This window comes from Artemia franciscana, chromosome 13, assembly GCF_032884065.1.
Source record: "Artemia franciscana chromosome 13, ASM3288406v1, whole genome shotgun sequence".
Lineage (NCBI taxonomy): Eukaryota > Metazoa > Arthropoda > Branchiopoda > Anostraca > Artemiidae > Artemia > Artemia franciscana.
In genome coordinates this window covers 34445061-34467550 of record NC_088875.1, presented here as the reverse complement: position 1 = coordinate 34467550, position 22490 = coordinate 34445061, and the positions used below count along the sequence as shown (strand labels likewise).

The 22490-nt window shown below is 34.5% G+C and overlaps 1 protein-coding gene across 1 annotated transcript in view; it reads right to left on the bottom strand.

Moving 5' to 3' along the window:
* Positions 1 to 22490, bottom strand: part of LOC136034853 (zwei Ig domain protein zig-8-like) — a 167487-nt gene that overhangs the window by 112830 nt on the left and 32167 nt on the right. The window lies entirely within an intron of this gene.

The window sequence follows — 22490 nt, the reverse complement described above, 5'->3', positions numbered from 1 at the left end:
TAGCAAAAACGTGTTTTTTGCCGTAGCAAAAAACAGCAAATTTGCAGTCTCCGGTATTCGCCGTCATTACCTGTAGGATTCGAATTGGCCAGAGGGGATAGCCCGCACATTTGGCTAGGAATAAATCACGCACTTTAATGTTCGCAGGATTCATGCCTAGTAAATGAAAGATTATAAAGTGAAAGAAACTTATCTTTCCGTGAGGGCCGAGCCTCACTAATGTATCCAAGTGAACAATCAGTCCAAACTGTGCGAGGTCGGCCCAACTGCTAATCCTTCTCTACACTAAAAAGTGTAATTAACGCGCAGGAAAATTATATCCAATTTTCTCTACACACCACACTTGGCTATCGTATCTAATTTTCTCAATTCAAAACGCCAAAAATCTGATTGTGTGATAAATTCAAGTATCTGATTGCACAATTTCTGTAGTCACCGAATTAATTCATGGCTAAGGAATCAAGTTCAAACAATTCAAAAGTTCAAACAGGTGCAATCCCTTTGAGAGCTAGTTCAATACTGCAGTATAATGAGTATACTGCAGGCATCTTCTTTGAATTAAATTCATTTTTTTCGGTAATCTCGGTTATAGCGTTTTTTTTCTGATATTATGAGAAATAGAAACATTCAGATCGAAATAAATATTTTTAATTTTATGAATGGATTAAGAATATTAAGTGGAAACTTTCAGGGTATGATTAGGGGGATGTACAACTGACGAAAAGGCACTATGCGCATACTTTCTTATATTAAATTACTCCGTATATGAAAGAGGCTTTTCCTCTTCAACTCCCCGCCCTTTAAGCTAAAGGTTTTTACTGTTTTAAGAGGTAGAGTTAAGAGAAAGAGTCAAACTTTAGCGTAAAGATCGGGGCGTTGAAGAAGAAAAGCCCCTTTCATATACGGAGTAATTTCATATTAGGAAGTATGCGCATATTGCCTTTTCGTCAGTTGTACATCCCCCTCATCATGTCCTGAAAGTTTCCACTTAATATTCTTAAGCCATTCATAAAATTAAAAATCTTTATTTCGATCTGAATGTTTCTATTTCTCATAATATCAGAAAAAAACGTTATAACCGAGATTACCGAAAAAAATGAATTTAATTCAAAGAAGATGCCTGCAGTATACTGATATACTGCAGTATTGAACTAGCTCTCAAAGGGATTGCGCCTGTTTGAACTTTTGAATTGTTTGAACTTGATTCCTTAGCCATGAATTAATTCAGTGACTACAGAAATTGTGCAATCTGATACTTGAATTTATCCCACAATCAGATTTTTGGCGTTTTGAATTGAGAAAATTAGATACGATAGCCAAGTGTGGTGTGTAGAGAAAATTGGATATAATTTTCCTGCGCGTTAATTACACTTTTTAGTGTAGAGAAGGATTAGCAGTTGGGCCAACCTCGCACAGTTTGGACTGATTGTTCATTTGGATATATTAGTGTGGCTCGGCCCTCGCGGAAAGATAAGTTTCTTTCACTTTATAATCTTTCATTTACTAGGCATGAATCCTGTGAACATTAAAATTGGTGATCTATTCCTAGCCAAATTTGCGGGCTATCCCCTCTGGCCAATTCGAATCCTAGAGGTAATGACGACGAATAACGGAGACTGCAAATTTGCTGTTTTTTGCTACGGCAAAAAAAGGGGCTGTTCCCTTTTCAACAGCTCTTTGCGCTAAAGTTTGACTCTTTCTATCAACTCTAATTTTGAAAACAGTAAAAACTTTAGCGTAAAGAGCAGGGCGTTGAAGAGGGAACAGCCCCTTTCATATACGGGGCAATTTCTGTTCGTTTTAAGTTTTAATGCTGCTCCTTACTTTCAGTTAAAAAAAACTTGTTTTTTATTTAATTTTTGAGCATTTTTAGTTAATCCATGTTTTGATTTCGGCTCTCTGCAGATGAAAAATTAAAGCGAAATTTGCATATTTATTTATTTGGCGAAATGGCTTTCCCATAGTTTTGATCGAATGATTTTGAGAAAAAAGGAGGGGGAGGAGGCCCAGTTGCCCTCTAATTTTTTGGGTACTTAAAAAGGCAACTAGAACTCCTGGTTTTTACGAACGTTTTCATTAGTAAAAGATATATGCAACTTGCGAATTAGCTTACGTAACAAACTTCTATATTCGTACGTTTTTATCATGTATATGAGAGGGTTCACCCACTCGTCAATACCTCGCTCTTTACACTAAACCTTAAATTTTGTCCCCTGAATCACAAAAGCCGTAGAATAAATAGTTGAAATTACTAAAAATGCTTTAGCGTAAAGACTGAGGTATTAAGAGGAGGTGAACCCCTTACATTCGTTATATTTTCTGTTCGTTTTAATTTTTAATGCTACTCCTTACTTTCAGTTGAAAAAAACTTTAGCATATTTATTTTTTCATTTTTTTTAATTAATGCTAGAAAATGCTGTGCCCCCTTTATGGAAATCTTCTTCCCCCATGACAAATGCCTACATGAAAATTAACCCCCACATCACCCCCTCTTCTCAACCCCCCTCTCAACCAAAAAATTCCCCTGAAAACGTCTGTACAATCCCCAAAAACCATTACTATATGCAAACACTGGTAAAAATTTGTAACTTGCAGCCCCTCCCACGGGGACCGTGGGGGAGTAAGTCGTCCCCAAAGAAATAGTTATAAGGTTTTTCGACTATGCTGAATAAAATGGCTATCTCAGAATTTTAATCCCACGACTTTGGGAAAAAACTGAGCGTGGGAGGGGGCCTAGGTGCCCTCCAACTTTTTTGGTCACTTAAAAAGGGCACTACAACTTTTCATTTCCGTTCTAATGAGCCCTCTCGCAAAAATCTAGGACCACTGGGTCGATACGATCGCCCCTGGGAAAAAGAAAAAAAAATAAATAAACACGCATCCGTGATTTGTCTTCTGGAAAAAAAAAAGAAAATTCCACATTTTTGTAGATAGGAGCTTGGAACTTGTACAGTAGGGTTCTTTGATACGCTGAATCTGATGGTGTGATTTTTGTTAAGATTCTATCACTTTTAAGGGGGTTTTCTTTCTATTTTCTTAAATAGGGCGAATTTTCTCAGGCTCGTAACTTCCGATCTGTAGGACTAAACTTGATGAAACTTATATATTTGAAATAAGCATAAAAATGCGATTTTTTTGATGTAACTATTGGTATCAAAATTCCGTTTTTTAGAGTTTTGGTTACTATTGAGCCGGGTCGCTCCTTACTACAGATCGTTACCGCGAGCTGTTTGAAAGTAATTTTTTTAATTTCAACTATTTATTCTACGGCCTTTATGATTCAGGGTCATTCTTAAGGAATTGGGACAAAATAAAAGCTTTAGTGTAAAGAGCGAGGTAATGACGAGGGGGCGATCCCCGTCATATACGCAATAAGAACATACGAATATAGAAGTTCGTTACTAAAGTTAATTCGTAAGTTACGTTTATTTTTACTAATAAAAACGGTCGTAAAAAAATTAAAAGTTCTACTTGCCTTTTTAAATAACCAAAAAATTGGAGGGTAACTAGGCCTACTCCCTCGCTCCTTTTTTCTCAAAACCGTCCGGTCAAAACTATGAGAAGCCATTTAGCCATAAAAATAAATTAATATGCAAATCTCGTTTTAATTATTCATGTGCGGAGAGCCAAAATCAAAAATGTATTAATTCAACAATGTTCAGAAATTAAATAAAAAAAAAAACAAGTTTTTTTTTAACTGAAAGTAAGGAGCGAGATTAAACTTAAAACGAACAGAAATTACTCCGTATATGAAAGGGGCTGTTCCCTCCTCAACGCCCCGCTCTTTATGCTAAAGTTTTTACTTTTTTTAAAAGTAAAGTTGAGAGAAAGAGTCAAACCGTAGAGTAAAGAGTGGGGCTTTGAGGAGGGAACAGCCCCTTTCATATACGGAGTAATTTCTGTTCGTTTTAAGTTTTAATCTGGCTCCTTACTTTCAGTTAAAAAAACTTGTTTTTTTTTTATTTAATCCCCTGAAAAAGACCATGTCAATATAAAACAGTCAGCAACTAAATAAAAAAGTTTCCAAAAAAAATAAGCTGTTTAAAGAATAGTAAAGAACTCCATAAAGCCATAAATAAACAAAAATAGAATCAGATAATTTACCAAGTGTAAAACTATCGCAAATCAGTGTTGATAAATAAATGAAACCCAAAATGAACAAAATTACAATAAATAAACGAGAGCAGAAATTAACATGAGTAGGGCTCAAAACCCTTGTGCTTTCCCAAAGCAAAAACATAATTTGCAAATGAATGAAAAAAGTAAATTTTAAATGTTTTTACTTTCATAACTTTCATAATTCAGATATCATTAGAATTTTAAAGAATAAAAATCAACATATGTTAATTAAACTGATAATGCACATTCATTTGTGCTTTTTCTGTAAAGCACAAATTATCTTTTGGCCTTGGGAAGGCATAGAGGTTCTGGCCCCAACTCATGTTAATTTCTGCTCGTTTTGAATTTAGGTCAGTTATTTATTATAATTTCTGTTTGTTTTGGGTTTCATTTATTTATCGGTTCTGATTTGCGGTAGTTTTACACTTGATAGATTATTTGATTCCACTTTGGCTTATTTTTGGTTTAATTGAGTTCTTTACTTTTCTATGCAAAACTTATTTTTGGAAAAAGTTTATTCAATTTATAACTGGAAAGCGCAAAATATAGCTCTTCGATAATTTTAAATCGATCGATTATCTCAGAAATTTTAGTCGATGGCTCTTTGGCGTCCTTTCGGCTAAATTCGTCGTCACAGAAAATGGCACTTTGCTGTTGCACATAATTTTTTGCCACTTAATAAAGTTCCGTAGAGCTTTCAATTTTCTTTCTAATGAGCCTTCTCTCAAAATTTGAGGACAATCAGATCTATAAATCAGCCCTGGAAAAAACAACAACAAATAAACACGTATCAGTGATTCTCTTTCTGGGAAAAGTACAAAGTTTTACACTTTTGTAGATAGGGGCTTGAAACCTTTACAAAAGAGTTCTCTGATATGCTGAATTGGGCGTCTCATCAAAACCATTCACCTTTTTAGGAGTGTTTTCCACCTATTAGAAAATGAGGCAGATCTAAGGGGGGTAACTTTAAGCTTAAGGAATTTCTTGAATTCCAATTGCCATCATTTCTTTTTTCACGGTGATTTTTATGGCGGTAATTTCCCAGGTTTTTATTGTTACCAAAACTCCTTTTTTAAGATTTTTGGTTACTATCAGCACAAATCACCCCTTACTTACAGTTCATCATCACGAACTATTAAAAACAAAGAGTATTTAGAAAGAAACAACACACCTTCTAAAATATCTACTCCAACAGCAAGAAATCTTTTTAAGATATCCTCGGTATGTTGATGGAAGGGATAACCACTTAATTCTAATTGCCCAGCTATCTAGTCATCCAGAAGCTGGAAAACAGCTTCAGGAACTGAAACCTAAATGACCCGGTGTTTTCGTTCCTAACAAACAGACTCTTATAATACCACTAGAATGAACTTTATAAGAGCTATAATAGACTACTCTGGGAAAGACAGCGAATTGATCCCTTCAATATTTTGAGGACAAAAAATAAAGCCTAACAAATTTATATTATAATTTCTTGTTTCATAATTATGTTATTCTGTTATTTTATGTTATTTTTCTTAATTGTATTATTTTCATTAATTTTATAGTTTCATTTTATAACTGTTATTTTCATGAATTCTATATATTCAAATTGATTCTATAATCTAATTTAAACACATAATCCAAAAATACAATGCTGATCCTGTTTTGCTTCAAGGAAGACGAGGAAGAAAACGCTGGCTGCATGATGTACGAAGAAAATGAAGAAAAAAAGTTTATATACTAAAAAACGGCAAAACAAAACGAGGATAATTTTCAGCAAGTGAATAACAAAGAAAAACAAACAAGATATTTCGGCAAAGATCCTCGCTAAACAGTACTGCTAAAAAAACAACCACATTAAATCAGGAGATAAACAGGGTTGTGTTCTATTCCACTTTATATGGATCATTTTGATGGACTTTGTCTTAAGGAGCGCAGAAAAGGCAATGGGAGACCATGGAATCAAATGGGGAGGAAAAACTCTCCTTTACTTAGATTATGCTCACAATTTGAGAATCCTAGATGAAAGTGTGAGCAAAATGAATGATTTTTTAGAGATTTTGTGCGTTCAGGGTACTAGAGTAGTTTTGAAGATTAATGTTAAGAAGACCAAGTCACTAAAGCTAGGAATAAGTGAAGATGAAAAGGTCACGTTGCGCAATGAAAAGATTGATCAGGTGGACAGCTTCATTTACCTTATTAGCATTATTAGTACAGAGTGTGGGAGCAGTGATGATGTTAAAAGTAGAATAGCCAAGGCTCAGGATGTTTTTCTCACAGCCAAAAAAAAGTTTTGAATAATAGAAAGATAAGTCTGCAAACCAAGATTAGGATATTTGAAACTAATGTGATGACAGTGGTCAAATATGGCTCTGAAGCATTGGCACTCCGAAAAGCAGCTGAAGATTTGCTAGATGTTTTCCAGAGAAATTGGCCACGGATTGTTCTGGGGACCCGGCTGACTGAACGTATTTCAAACAGTAGGCTGTACGAAAGTGTGGTTTAGTACCGCTTTCAAGGGCTAAATTTGAGAAAATTTGAGATAGCTAAGGTAGGGGCATTTTCTGCGGATGAAGGATGATGAATTGCCAAAGACTGTTCTTTTTGTCCAACCGTCTAGGGCTAAACAGCAAGCGGGTTGTCCGCGGTTGGAATGGGAGGATGTCATAAAGAAAGAATTAAAGGAAATGGGAATTTCCTGGGAGGGTGTAAAGAGCGAGACTTCGAATAAATTCGGATGGAGGAGGAGAATACGTAGCTGTGTTGGCCTGAGACGGCTTGTGGCTGCGGTGAGTTGTTAGTGGTAGCAGTAGAATATATATGTTACCGTGAATGTCCAAAATCTGGTTAATGTGGAAATTCACCAGGGAATGTCCGAGGCTCCTTTTTCTCTGCTTGGATTCAATCATCTTTGCAAGTCAGTTTTTTCAGTCTTATGGAAGCTACGAGGGTAAAAGTTAAATTTGGGTTAGGTTATATTATGTTAGTTTAGACTAGGTTAAATAAGATTAAGTTTGATTTTAAATATTGGAAATGGGTTGAAAACCTAAGCTAACCTAACGAAACAAATCAAATCTATCCTAAGCTATCATAATCAATCCTTGTATTAAACTCAAAACGTTGACTGGCAGTACTGATTCAAGCCAAAAAAAAAGTATTTCAGACATTTACAAGTGAATGTAGACATTCACCAATTTTGGACATTCACGGTAACCCAGGGCCTCAGTACGAGGCAGGTTTCTATATATAGATTTTATTGTCGCTTGTCTTCTAAACGAAGACAACTCGAGTCTTTTCTTGATGTCTTAACGTCCACAGGTTCGATACAGCCACCCTGCGAAAAATACGAATTTTTTTTCAAGTCCTGACCTATTTAGATCGGTTTTGTGTCCAGTCATCGCTTTTCCTTGCTTTTCAACCCTAGATTTCATTGTCCATTTTTGTTCTTATTTACCTCAAAAGTTTTTTCATGCCTTTTGGTTTAGCAGTTTAGATTCATACATTATTTCGTTTTATTTCTTAATACATTTTAAATAACAAAAATATCTTTTCCAGTTTCCAACCACAGATAACTGTTCAATATTTCGTTTACAATTCAATGTGATTCTCGCTGTCGTTTGTTCCTTGCCTTTTTCTTTAGCTCTTGCGATTCTCACTTTCACTTGTTTTCTAATCACATTTATCTCTGCTTCATTTTCATAAATCAACCCTTAAAGATTTTAAATGATTTTAATTTAGAATTAGCGCCTTTTTATATTTTTTGGGGGCTTGTCTTTTGTCATAATGAAAAACATTACACCGAACCTTCGTTTTTAACAGAGGCTGAGGCAGTATTAGGTTCCTGGATTGTGTCCTTACTAACTCTAAAATTTTGTTATTTATCACTATTTCATTACTTGGAGCTTTTACTTGGAACGTCAACTTTTGCCCCGGTTTCTCTATTGTCGTTAGGAAACACATATCGCAGAAACTTAATTTTTTCAACAAAAGCATGGTAAGCATTGATGACCTTATCCATGTTAAAATCCCTAACTCAATTATCATAACTATCATTTTCAGTTTTGGCACGGTTCTAAACCCATTTTTCTTTCTTCTTCATTTTGGATTTTCATTGCTTGAAACATTTCTTTTTCTTCCAAAGAATTGTTATTTATAACGCTTATAAATTTCCGTTTTTTAGGTCTTGTCTCATTTGATAGTCCAGGTCACAACAGCACTCCTATATACCCTAGTATCTTGAATTGATCCTGCTAGTCTTCTGTTTACAATAGCATAATCAATAAGGTTTGCTGTCTTACCATCACGTGAATACCATGTCAACTTATAGGCCATTTTATCACCTAACACCGTTTTGGTTATAGCTAGGTTGTTATACCTGCAAAAATTGCAAAATTCTGTAGTCATTGCTGTTTTCGTTTCCTACAACAAATTTACCTAGGCTAGGATACCATCTTTCCCTATTTTTGCCATTCGGAGCGTTAAAAATTCCTAATGGATCCAGTTTAAACTGCCTAAATTTGTCAGTCAAAATGTCGATACGATAATAATGTTTTAACGTCGTAATATTCCAATTTCCAATTTTCAAGTTTTTTTAATCATCGAATTATTTTGTACATATCTTCTCAAGTCTACACTGAAGCGCTTAAACCGGCTTAGAACCAGAAAGCAAGATACCATCGGTAAATGGTAAATGGATACCATCGGTAAATGGTATCGTGTTAATTAGATTTTCTTCTTTCGTCATATTGGACTTTATTCGTTGTTTTGATAAGGCCTGTTTTATCATGGAATGGAAACGTTTTCTATTAAATAAATTCTAACTCAACTAATTAATAAAAGTTTCAATTTCACTGAAAAAAGTGGCCTACATATAATTTAGTCAGTTCTTCTTTCCCAGTTTTGCCAGTAAACCTTAATTCAAAATTAAGTGCCTTGTTTGTTTGTGACATTAATTAGTTTTTGTGCTGACTATGGAAAGAAATTGATATTCTGATGCAACATCCAATAAGGGAAAATATTAGAAAGTTGGGAACCTACTTCAAGGAAGGAAAAGCAAAGAGAAGTTGCATTTTCCCTTTTATCTCCACTTTTGGCGATACTACTAAAATTAGGCAAGCACAGACTTGAGTATACTGGAGTAAACAATCACTTTTTGGGGATTACTTTCTCCAGTATTTTTCAAGAAGGTAATTGAGCGACGTGAATAAAACTTTAAACGATTTCCAGAATTTGACATTAGAACTTATTTGAGAAAGCTTCATTTATATAACTTAACTACGTTCTGCGATATATTAATTTTTTGGAACCTAAATTTCTCTGAAGAAAGTTAAGAGCGAAGTTGGAACTTGAAACGAGTAAGACTGAATTTAGTAGTCATTCAAAATATGAAAGAAGGAGGCGTGAAGTGGAGGCCATGGATAAAACTGCTGAACATCTAGAAGGTGCAGACGAACGACATAATAGTAAAACATTGCATTGGTATGTTAGAAAATTAAGAGTGAATGGTCAATCTGAACTTATCCAATTTAAAGATAAAAACGAGCTACAATTATTGATAATATTAGTAATAATAATAATATTATTATTACTATTACTTAGTAATAATATTACTTAGTAATTATTATTATTATTATTACTTAATAATATTAAGTAATAATATTACTTAATGAGAGATCGGCAAAGCCTTTTGAGAATGTGCTAAACCATGATAGACTTATGGGAAATGACAAATAAAAAAAATAAAATGTTAGTGACACTTCCGAAGTGAAGGAAGATTTATTCTATAAAAGGTTTGAGAATTCCGTCAGTTGCTGGTCGACAAATTTCTTTTGTGATAAGGATAACCTTTTGTTCTTATAATATTCAACTCTTCTCCTTACTTGACCCAGTTTATAACTGGTAGCAACCACCTAAATTATTTCCTACACATAAATCGGAAAATTGACACTCCATTCTGCTCGTGAGGTGGTGTTGAAAATTGTTGTCACCTCCTCGTTGAATATGCTAATTATTGTTTTCCTTGCTTGCTTTTGATAAAGTGTTGAAATGAGCTGTTAATTTTCTTTCTTTTCGATCTGTATTTATATTAAATAAAAAGAAGTTTTTTCTTACTGAAACTAAGGAGTGACATTAAAGATTAAAACGAACAGAAATTATTCCACATATAAAAAGGAATAATTTCTGTCCGTTTTAAATTTTAATGTCGCTCCTTATTTTCAATTTAAAAAAAAAAAAATTTATTTAATGTCAGAACAATTTTGAATTAATGCAGGTTTTGATTTTAGCTCACCGTACATGAATAATTAAAACGACATTTGAATATCAATTTTACTTTTTTGGCTAAATGGCTTTCTCAAAGTTTTGAACTGACTATTTTGAGACAGAAGGGGAGGGAGAGGGAGCCTAGCTGCCCTCCATTTTCTTGGCTACACAAAAAGGCCACAAAAACCTTTAATTTTATTTACGAAAGTTTGTATTAGTAATAAATATACGTAACTTATAAATTAACAAACGTAATGAATTTCTATTTTCGTATTTTCTTATTATGCATATGAGGGGGTTTGGCCCCTCGTCAATACCTCCCTCTTTACGCTAAATTTTCAATTTTGTTTCTATTCTTCAAGAATGACCCTGAACAGCAAAGGCCGTTTAAATAGAGTAAATAGCTCTTTTGAAATTACTTAAAATACTATAGCGTAAAGAGCGATGGATTGACGAGAGGATGAACTCCCTCATATACCTACTAATTTCTGTTCGTTTTAAGTTTTAATGTTGCTCCTTACTTTCAGTTGAAAAACTTGTTTTTTATATTTAATTTCTGAACGTTTTTGAATTATCGTAGGTTTTAATTTTGGCTCACCCTACATGAATAATTAAAAAAAAAATTGCATATTAATTTTACTTGTTTTGGCTAAATAGCTTTCTCAAAGATTTAATAGGACGATTATTTGAAAAAATGGGCGGGTGAGGGAGCGTAGTTGCCCTCCAATTTTTTTGGCTATTTAAAAAGGCCACTAGAACTTTTAATTTTATTTACGAACGTTTTCATTAGTAATAAATATACGTAACTTACAAAGTAACTTACGTAACGAACTTCTATGCTCGTATATTTTTATTACGTATATGAGGGGGTTTGCCCCTTCGTCAATACCTCGCTCTTTACACTGAAGCTCGAATTTTGTTCCAATTCTTTAAGAATGACCCCTGAATCACAAAGGCCGTTTAATTAGAATAAATATTTCTTTTGAACTTCCTAAAAATACTTTAGCGTCAAGAGCAAGGTATTGAGGAGGGGACGAACCTCATATACGTAACAATTTCTGTTCGTTTTAACTTTTAATGATGTTCCTTACTTTCAGTTTAAAAAAGTTGTTTTTTTATTTAGTTTCTGATTGTTTTTTTTTAATAATGCTGGAAAATCCAGCGCCCTCTTCAGGGAAATTCTCTTTCCCCATGATAAATTTCTCTAAGGAGAGATCCTCTCACGTAACCCCTGACCTACCCACCCCCGCTCCACACCATCAGAAAAAATAACCCCTGAAAACGTCAGTTTGCTTCGTCAATAACCAACACTAAATGTAAACAATGGGCAAAGTTCATAACTTGAAGCCCTTTCCTTGGTGACTTTGGGGGGTTACATCTTCTTTCAAGATATATTTATTAGATTTTCGACTATAGTGGAAAAAATGGCTATCACAAAATTTTGATCTGGTGACTTTGGGAAAAGGGGGGAGCCTTTTAGGAGGGAGCCTAGTTGCTCTCCAATCTTTTGGTCACTTAAAAAGGGCACTAGAACTTTTAATTTTCGTTAGAATTCTTCGTCTTGTGACATTGTAGGACTATGAGTCTATAAGATCACCCCTGGGAAAAAAGACAAACAAATAAACAAAAAACACACATCCGTGGTCTTTCTTCTGGCAAAAATTATAAAATTCCACTTTTTTGCAGATAGGAGCTTGAAACCTCTACAGTAGGATTTGCTGATACACTGAATCTGACTGTGTGATTTTAATTAAGATTTTCTGAATTTTAAGAGGTGTTGCCTCCTTTTTTCGAAAATAAGGCAAATTCTCTCAGGCTCGTAGCCTTTGATGGGCAAAACTAAACTTAATGAACCTTATATAATTGGAATCACCCCGATAAGCCAATTCTTTTAATTTATCTATTGGTATCAAAATTCGGATTTTTAGAGTTTCTGCTTCAATTGAGCCGAGTCGCTCTTTACTTACAGTTCTGAATTACTTATTCTATTCAAGCTATCCTTATTAAGATAAATATGTATAAGCCTAAAAAAATCACCCTTTCCCTACAATTAAAAGCAAGTAACATAAGACAAATAACCAAGTGGAATCTGTGCTTCAGAGACTTAGGGCCTTTTATAGGACTAAAACAGCCCAGTGCATGGAGTGGTAAGTGCAAAAAAAGATTCTCTCATACGCTGAATTTGATGGTGTGATCTTTATTAAGATTCTATGACTTTTAGGGGGTGTTTCTTCCTTTTTTCTAAATAAGACAGATATTCTCAGGCTCTTAACTTTGCAGTGGTAAGACTAAATTTGTTGTAACTTATATATTTAAAATCAGCATAAAAATCCAATTCTTTTGATGTATATATTGGTGTCAAAATTTCGTCTTCTAGAGTTTTGCTTACTATTGAGCCGGGTCACTCCTTACTACAGTTCGTTACCACGAACTGTTTGATAGTGTTTGTAAATTCACTCGGTCCTTGGTTTTTCTTATCGATACGGTCCGATTTAATCAATGTTTTTAGTTGATTTCTAAAGTGATATGCTTATTATTTGGATCATAGGGGGCTTACAGATATCTCGCTTAAGGAGATATGGGGCATAATAACACAATCGTGACAAAAATAATTTATTCTTTCATTTTCGTAAACTCCTCTAACATCATAGGTTTTAACAACTTTTTAACGTTTTGTTCTTGATATTCCTCCTAAATCCGATTTTCACATCACAGCAAAGATATTTTTACTCCAAACCTAACCTTTTCTGGTTTTAGGTATATGCCAACACCCAATAATACTAATAAAAGTACTTTATTTTATTATTGAAATTCACCCACCTAAACTGTCCCTCCCCCTATCATTCAATTTATGGCACTTTAGTCCTCACAGCAAAGCGCTGAAACATGGTGGGTACCTTAAACATTGCATTGGAGCATAGGAGGCGTACAAACGTCTCGGATTAGGAGATATGGGACATAGTAACACCATAATGATAAAACAGGTTTTATCTGTCATTTTCGGAAACTCGTCTGACCCACATCTTTTAAGGAATTTTTAACTTTTTTTTTAGTATTTCTCCTGAATTTGATTTTTTGCAGTGGAGTAACCTACACGTCTTTTTTTGATAAAAAAATTGGCTTATTACTCATTTTCGTAAACTCCTCTATCACCTTACCTTTTAACAACTTTTTAACGTTTTTTCTTGATTTACCTCCTAAATCCGGATTTTTACATTGGCGTACACTTTTTTTCCACTTCTAATCTTACGTTTTTCGCCTTTATGTGTATCCCAACACCAAACAACACTATTCCAAAAGCTTTCTTTGATTAAATCCAAACAGGTTCTTTTTTCTTTCTTTTTTCCAGTTTTTTTTTTCACATTGCCATACACTCTTTTTCCACTCACAGCCTTAATTTTTTTGGCTTTGAATATATTCCAACACCAACCAATAGTAATCAAAAGGCTATATTTTATTAATAATAAATGAGTTCTTTTTATTGATATTCCTCCTAATCCGTTTTTTTCTCGTTGGAGTATTCTCGTTTTCCACTCTTAACATTTTCGGCTTTACGTATGTTCCAATACCAAGCAATTCAATTCATAAGGCTTTATTTTATTAATTCCAAACAAGTTCCTTTTCCTTGATATTTCTCTCAAATCCAGTTTTTCACTTTGGAGTACACATCTTTTTCCTTCCCGACCTTAACTTTTTCGGTTTTACATATGTACCAATACCAACCAATACTAATTCAAAGGCTTTATTTTACTAATTTCAGACAAGTTTTCATTTCTTGATATTCCTCCTAAATCTGTTTTTTTTTTTTTTTTTTTTACATTCGTGTACACTCCTTTTTTCACTCTCAAACATTAACTTTTCGGCTTTGCATATATTCCAACACCAAGCAATACTATCCAAAAGGCCTTATTATATTAATTCCAAACAAGTTCTTTTTCCTTGATATTCTTTTAGATCCGTTTTTTTTTCATGTTGTAGTACGCACCTTTTCACTCCTAGCCTAACTTTTTCAAGAAGTATACTCCAACACAAGCAGTAGTATTCAGCACGCTTTATTTTATTAACTCCGAGTAAGTTCTTATAACTTCTCATTCAGAGCACGATAAAGCCCTTCAACGATTCTTGATTGAGAAATTACACCAGAAATTTGAAAAAACAAGATCAAAAACATGAATATTGGAAAAACAAAAATCAGAACATTAAATTAAGAAAAACTAAATCAAAACAATGAATTTAAGAAAACAAAATTCAATGCACTAAAACATTAAAAAATAAAGTAAAATACTTATTTCTTGAAAAAGGTCATTTTAATCCCTTGCCGACTGGCCGAAGGCCGGAACCCCTAGAGCAGCCAGGTGCAGGCCGGGCTCCTCCGCAGTAGCCAGTCACAGGCCCCCCTCCCGCAGTAGCCAGTCACAGGCCCCCCCCTCCCGCAGCAGCCTCTCGAAGGTCAAAGACCCTCACTGCGGCAGACAGATATTAGAGGGGAGTTAAAATGGTCTTTTAAAAGAAAAAATTGCTTCAATTTTTGTTTTTTTGGACAACCATGCCTATTTATTTTTGTTTAGCAATATGAAGAGCCATATTCAGCTTCTCCGTCAAACTATTTTCAATACTAATTGCGTCTTCCACAAACTGTTGTTCTTTTGTTTTAAAAAATTGCTGGAAAAATTTACGAGATGCCTGATAAAAATTGAATTTTCAACTTTGCTTGACAAAGCAACAAAAAACCGTCAAAATTAGTAATTAAATTGTCACAATGAGCGAATTTTGCTCCTATGTTAACCTAGGGTTACGTACTACGTCTAATTCAATACGCTGTGCTGTGTCACATACCGTCTCCATCTGTAATGTCACCAATCACCCCATCCCTTGATTTTGCCAGACCATTGACAAAACCCTCCTTCATCGTGTGTACACCCATGAGTCCTAACATCAAACCTAATAATTTGCGTAAAGAATTAATCCAGCTTTTTCCCAAGAGTAATATCTAGTAATATCTCAAAAACCTTTTGAGAACCTTTACGAACAAATACAGGTTTTCAGATAGTTGCATATTTTCGGTTTAAGATATATCTAAAAACAAATTTCTCATCATTTGAATTTTGATGTTACTTTTTATTTCTAATATCACTTTAATTTAATGTTTAGTGTCATTTAAAATGAAATCTTTTTATTATTTAATTTACATTCGTAAAAAAGGAATATTCAAAGTAATCTAAATATCGGGCAGCTTTCATCTTCAAAAAACTGCTGCATTTCACTCCATATTTTAAGTTTCGTGTAACAACTTTTCCAGAATATCGACTGATTTACTTATTCGTACGAGTATTTGCTATAAACAGTAAAATTGTAGGTTTCTCGAATATGACGCAAGAAGTTTCTTTATGCTGAAAGTCAGCTTTTCTATGCTGCTTCAACATTTAAAAGCTAATGTCTAAGAGTGAAAGGATCCTTTTCCACAATAAAAGTGGAGCTGTCATTCTCATCAGTAACCATAGTGCACACTAAGTCTAAATATATTCCTCCATATAAAAGCATGGGCCCAGAGTTTATTTCTTAATTTGCAGGGGAGTGACTTGAAAGGATGAGATGGGCCCGCGTTTTGAAGGGAAGTGAATAAATGAACAAAGGATACTATATTTTATGATTTGGAAAGTATTCCATAATACAAAAAAAAAGAAAGACCTTGAATTCAACACGTGTCATAACCTCGTTGATCTTAAGGCTTGCTTTAAGAAATTCCGTAATAGAAGGGCTTGACTTGCCACTGGGGTATGCGGTAAAAGGTGACCGACACATTAAATCGCAAAACCTTTAAAAAACGACAGTTTTAAGTATAATTATTTTTAGGTGTTGTTTGAATCTGATTAAATTTCAAAAGCAGCGAAATAAGGCCAAGCGTACTGTCTAAATGAGAAAAGCCAAATAATAACTCAATATTGTCTTTACTGTTCGTATAACAGTCGTAGTACTTTTAGACATTTAAATAACAACAAACCCCTTTTTAACAAATAAACACTATCATTGTTTTTTTTTCAAACACAGTTAGATATTAAAAAGCTTCATATCATTTATAATTTTTTTGGGAACAGTAATTAGCTTTTGTAGTGAAATACTTTTTTGGTCTAAATCTAATAAACTGAAAAAGACTAACTTCGCATCGTGCATACGTAGATTGAAGCTTTTAAATCGAGGAATAAATTCCTCGCTTTAAGCGTAACGGCTTTTAAACGGCTTTTAAACAAACATCTTCAATCCCGAATCTAACGCAGATCCTTGACTTTTAACATTTACTGAACTTTAGCTTTTAGTAGCTTTATGAAATTTTCAAAAGCTTTATTGTTTTCCTCAGGTACGTTCTTATTTTTCGTCTGTTTCTTAGTACTTCTTAAATTGACCTAAATGTCCACATCGATGAGATACACACTAGATGGCTTGGAATACGCCTAAGATACAGCAGAAAGACCAAGAGGCAGAAAGACAAGACCGATGATATGATCAGAGGGCTAGAGGGGATTGTCCGAGATGTGAGGCAGATATAGAGGTAAGATTGGAGCCACAAAGTCTTTTAAGTCTTTTTTTTACACATAATTGAGAATTAGAACGCAATGAAAAAAAAAGAAAATTCATTAGCTTGTCAGGATTTTCTGAAATAAACAGTTATACTTTTGAATATACGCGTAAGAAGTAGTAAGCTTGATCAATCAAAATGTAATAGTAACCAATTTTTTTTTATTCCAAAGGCAGTCAGATGGAACTAAATCTATGTACACCTCTTGTAATTACTACATACTTTCAAACTACTTTGCTGCTCTCCGGGAATAATTTCTGCGGTATGTACCTGACCACACCTCCTCTCAAAGAGATCATATTAGCCCCCCATAAGAAAACACTTAATTATTAGTCTAGTATTTATATTTTACTAAATTTGGTCGTAATCCAACGTTCCCTTCTGTGGATATGCTGTGAAAATTATTCATACCCCCTCCCCACTCTACTTGCTCACCAATGGGTCATCACTAGGCCCTTTTCAGTAAAAGTTCAAGTGCTCTTTTGAGAGCAATCAACCCCCTCCCGTGCTCTTGGATACCTGGCATCCCATAACTCCTCTTGATATCTGATCAAAATTTGGACATTTTCCCCATAATAGTCAAAAGGTCCAATAAACATGTCTGGGGGGATGACATGACAATCAGATGCCTTGGGACAAGCTCCGTAAATTATGCGTATCTTCAATTGTTTACAGATAAGTTTTATGGTGGAAACAGGGGAGGAGCATGTTTGGTCTGATCTTGACTGTCCGATGGGCTCATGACCTTCTGGGGCCTTTTTTTGGGACCACTAAAAAATGAAAAACAAAATATAGGTTTGGCCAAAAATGGGGCCTGAAAAAGAGCCGAAAGCTATTTTTCTGAACGGCTTGTAACTTAAGAATATACGTTCATGGGCCACGCGAACCCTAGTATACAAAATCAGTTTGGCTTGGTAGAATGGCCCCTGAAAATGGACCCCAAAATTGTCTTCCTACACGCAAAATCTTCCTGCATGCTGCTTATTAATTCAAACGTTTTCGTTTTTCTTTTTATTCCTCAAGTATTTTACGATCCAGCTCTCTTTCGTTCATTTCAGTATCATAGCCACCCAAAGAAAAAGAAAATCAGAGTTTCCGAAAGTTTTTAGAGGTAGAAGGGGGTTATAAAGTTTAGTTTGAAAGCTTAATATTAGGGTAGAAGCCAGTAAAAATATATGTTTTTGTGGCCTTTCCATATGGCCAGTTTCTGATAATATTTTTTCCTTATACGCTTCCGTTGCGGAGACTAACAAAATCTTTCTAATGAATTGAAACAATTGTGAATTCTTGCTTTGAAATTTGTTATTTACCTTCATAAAATCTTTGAATAAAAAAAAGAAACTCTGCACTTTTAAATGAAAGCGTCACTAAGGAAGTAGGCTTAATCCTTAAAAAGATTCAAGTGATTTAAAATGCTCTCAGATAAGGGGCAGGAAAGAAACAAAATGCTTCTCGGGAGAGAGAGTAAAAATATCGTTAGTACTTTATATAATAGACAAATTTCTTTTGGTCTGTATTTTACGGTACTAATACTTGTTTGAGGAGAGAGGTAGCATCTACCAAGTAAAGTATAATAAAACAGGTTAAAAAGTTAATGAATTCGACGATATATACATTGTTTTAATTTTAGCAAGGGATCTCATGAATGACCCCTACCGTTTCAAACAGTTCGTGGTAACGAACTGTAATAAGGAGCGACCCGGCTCAATAGTAACCAAAATTCTAAAAAATGGAATTTTGATACCAATAGCTAAATCAAAAGAATCGCATTTTAATGCTGATTTTAAATGTATAAACTTCATCAAGTTTAATCTTACCCATCAAAAGTTACGAGCCTGAGAAAATTTGCCTTATTTTATAAAATAGGGAGAAACAACCCCTAAGAGTCATAGAATTTTAACGAAAATCACACCATCAGATTCAGCGTATCAGAGAACCCTATTGTAGAAGTTTCAAGCTCCTATCTACAAAAATGTGGAATTTTGTATTTTTTGCCAGAAGGCAGATCAAGGATGAGGGTTTATTTGTTTGTTTGTTTTTTTTTTCCCCAGGGGTGATTGTATCGACCCGGTGGTCCGAGAATCTTTCGAGAGGGTTCATTCTAACGGAAATGAAAATTTCTAGTGCCCTTTTTAAGTGACCAAAAAAATTGGAGGGCACCTAGGCCCCCTCCCACGCTAATTATTTTCCCAAAGTCACTGGATCAAAATTCTGAGATAGCCATTTTATTCAGCGTGGTCAAAAAACCTTATAACTATGTTTCTGCGGGCGAGTTACTTCCCCACAGTCCCCGTGGGAGGGGCCACAAGTTACAAACTTTGACCAGTGCTTACATATAGTAATGGTTATTTGGAAGAGTACATACATTTTCTGGGGGATTTTTAGGTTGAAGGGGGGGGGGTAGAAGAGGGGGATATGTTGGGGGAGCTTTCCTTGGAGGAATTTGTCATGGGGGAAGAAAAGTTTCATGAAGGAGAGCAGGATTTTCTAGTATTATTAAAAAAAAAAACAATGAAAAATTGAATATGAAAAAGTTTGTTCAACTGAAAGTAAGGAGAAGCATTAAAACTTAAAACGAACAGAAATTAATACGTGTATGATGGGCTCACCTCCTCCTAATACCTGACTCTTTACGCTAAAGCATTTTTAGTAATTTCAACTATTTATTCTACAGCTTTTGTGATTCAGGGGTCATTCTTAAGAAATTGGGACAAGATTTAAGCTTTAGTGTAAAGAGCGAGGTACTGACGAGGGGGTGAATCCCTTCATATACGTAATAAAAACATGAGAATACAGAATTTCTTTACGTAAGCTAATTTGTAAGTTACGTATATCTTTTACTAATAAACATTCGTAAAAAATTAAAAGTTCTAGTTGCCTTTTTAAGTAACCAAAAAATCGGAGGGCAACTAGGCCTCCTCCCCAGCTCCTTTTTTCTCAAAATCACTCGATCAAAACTACGAGAAAGGCAATTAGCCAAAAAAATAAATATGCAAATTTCGTTTTAATTATTCATCTGCGGGGAGCCAAAATCAAAACATGCATTGATTCAAAAACGTTCAGAAACTAAGTAAAAATAAACAAGTTTTTTTTAACGGGGAGTAAGGAGCGACATTAAAACTTAAAACAGACAGAAATTACTTCGTATATGAAAGGGCTACTTCCTCATCAACGCCCCGCTCTTTACGCTAAAGTTTTTTACGGTTTTAAAAAGTAGAATTAAGAGAAAGAGTCAAACTTTAGCGTAAAGAGCGGGGTGTTGATGAGGAAGCAGCCCTTTCGTATACGAAGTAATTTCTGTTCGTTTTAATTTTTAATGTCGCTCCTTACTTCTCGTTAAAAAAAACTTGTTTTTTTTTTATTTAATTGATTCTCAAGAGGAAACTGCGCGCTCGTAATGACTCATACCTGAAATGAAGGTAAAATATTTTAGCCATTCAATAATATTTTCACAGACAAATTTAAATGCTTCCATATATGCACATTTCAGTTTCCTAACAGTTATGCAAAATAAAGGAAGCCAAAATATCTTTCCGTCGTGTGTTTTTCCAATATATTTTCAACGCTTTTCTGCTGTTTTCAGAGCAATTTGCTACAACCACATGGTAACTAGTTATGACAAATTTCCTTCTCTTTTGCTGTGTTAACTGTATAACTGTGTTGACCCGGCTCAATAGTAACCAAAACACTAAAAAACAGAATTTTAGTACCAATAGCTATATAAAAAGAATTGCATTTTAATGCTGATTTTAAATATATAAGTTTCATCAAGTTTAGTTTTACCCATCAAAAGCTACTAGCCTGAGAAAATTTGTCCTTTTTTAGAAAATAGGGGGAAACACCCCCTAAAATTCATAGAATCTTGACAAAAATCAAACCATCAGATTCAGCATATCAGAGAACCCTACTGTACAAGCTCCAAGCTCCTATCTACAAAAATGTGGAATTTTGTATTTTTCTGCCAGAAGACAAATCACGGCTGCGTGTTTATTTGTTTGTTTGTTTTTGTGTTGTTTTTTTAGGGGTGATCGTATCGGCCCAGTGGTCCTAAAATTTTGCAAGAGGGCTCATTCGAACCGAAATGTCGTCGGATCAAAATTCTGAGATAGCCATTTTATTCAGCATAGTCAAAAAACCTTATAACTATGTCTTTGGGGACGACTTACTCCCCCACAGTCCCCTTGGGAGGGGCTGCAAGTTACAAATTTTGACCAGTTTTTGCATATAGTAATGGTTATTGGGAAGTGTACAGACGTTTTCAGGGGAATTTTTTGGCTGGGAGGGGGGGGGTGAAAAGAGGGGGTTATATGGGGAAAACTTTCCACGAAGGAATTTGTCATGGGGGAATATGATTTCCATAAAGGGGGCGCAGCATTTTCTAGCATTTAAAAAAAAAACAATGAAAAAATGAATACGAAAAAGTTTTTTTCAACTGGAAGTAAGAAGTAGCATTAAAACTTAAAACGAACAGAAAATATTACGCATATAAGGGGTTCACTTCCTTCTAATACCTCACTCTTTACGCTAAAGTATTTTTAGTAATTTCAACTATTTATTCTACGGCCTTTATGATTCAGGGGACAAAATTTAAGCTTTAGTGTAAAGAGAGAGGTATTGACGAGTGAGCGAACCCTCTCATACACGTAATAAAAAGATACGAATGTAGACGTTTGTTATGTAAGCTAATTTGTAAGTTACGTATATCTTTTACTAATGAAAACGTTCTTAAAAAACTAAAAGTTCTAGTTGCCTTTTTAAGTACCTGGACCTCCTCCCCCTCCTTTTTTCTCAAAATCATTCGATCAAAACTATGGGAAAGCCATTTAGCCAAATAAATAAATATGCAAATTTCGCTTTAATTATTCATATGCGGAGAGTCGAAACCAAAACAGGGATTAACTAAAAAACGGTCAGAAATTAAATAAAAACAAGTTTTTTTTAACTGAAAGTAAGGAGTGACATTAAAACTTAAAAAGAACAGAAATTACCCCGTACATGAAAGGGGCTGCTCCCTCTTCAACGCCATGCTCTTTACGCTAAAGTTTTCACTGTTTTAAAAAGTAGAGTTGAGAGAAAGAGTCAAACTTTAGCGCAAAGAAAAAGGCGTTCTTTGTTCCCTGATATTAGTGGCCGTTTTAACTCTTGTAAGTTTTCCAAATTCTTTAATTCAAACAAACATACAGGAATATAATTTCAAGGACCAGATTGGCCGTTTGAACCCTAGAAAAAGGAAAGATCCTCTGAAACTTCTGACGGTAGTGACAGCAAAGTTTTCTGAAGTGCCAAACAGTATATCACCGGCCTAAATCAATATAGATGCCTGTGATATTAATCCAATAAAACAAAGATCAAAATATTCCTCACAAGCATGTCAGAAGCCTTTAGAAGCTGGGATTGAGGGTTTACTAGACCTTGTAACCACTGAAACTTCTATTAGACTGTGAAACTTATCATTGCTAGCGTTCGACGAGCAGACAGTACTCTTTGTTTCTATATCGAATTCGATTGGTTAAAATGGATTTCGAAGTTCAAGCTGCAAGCACGATGTTTGCAA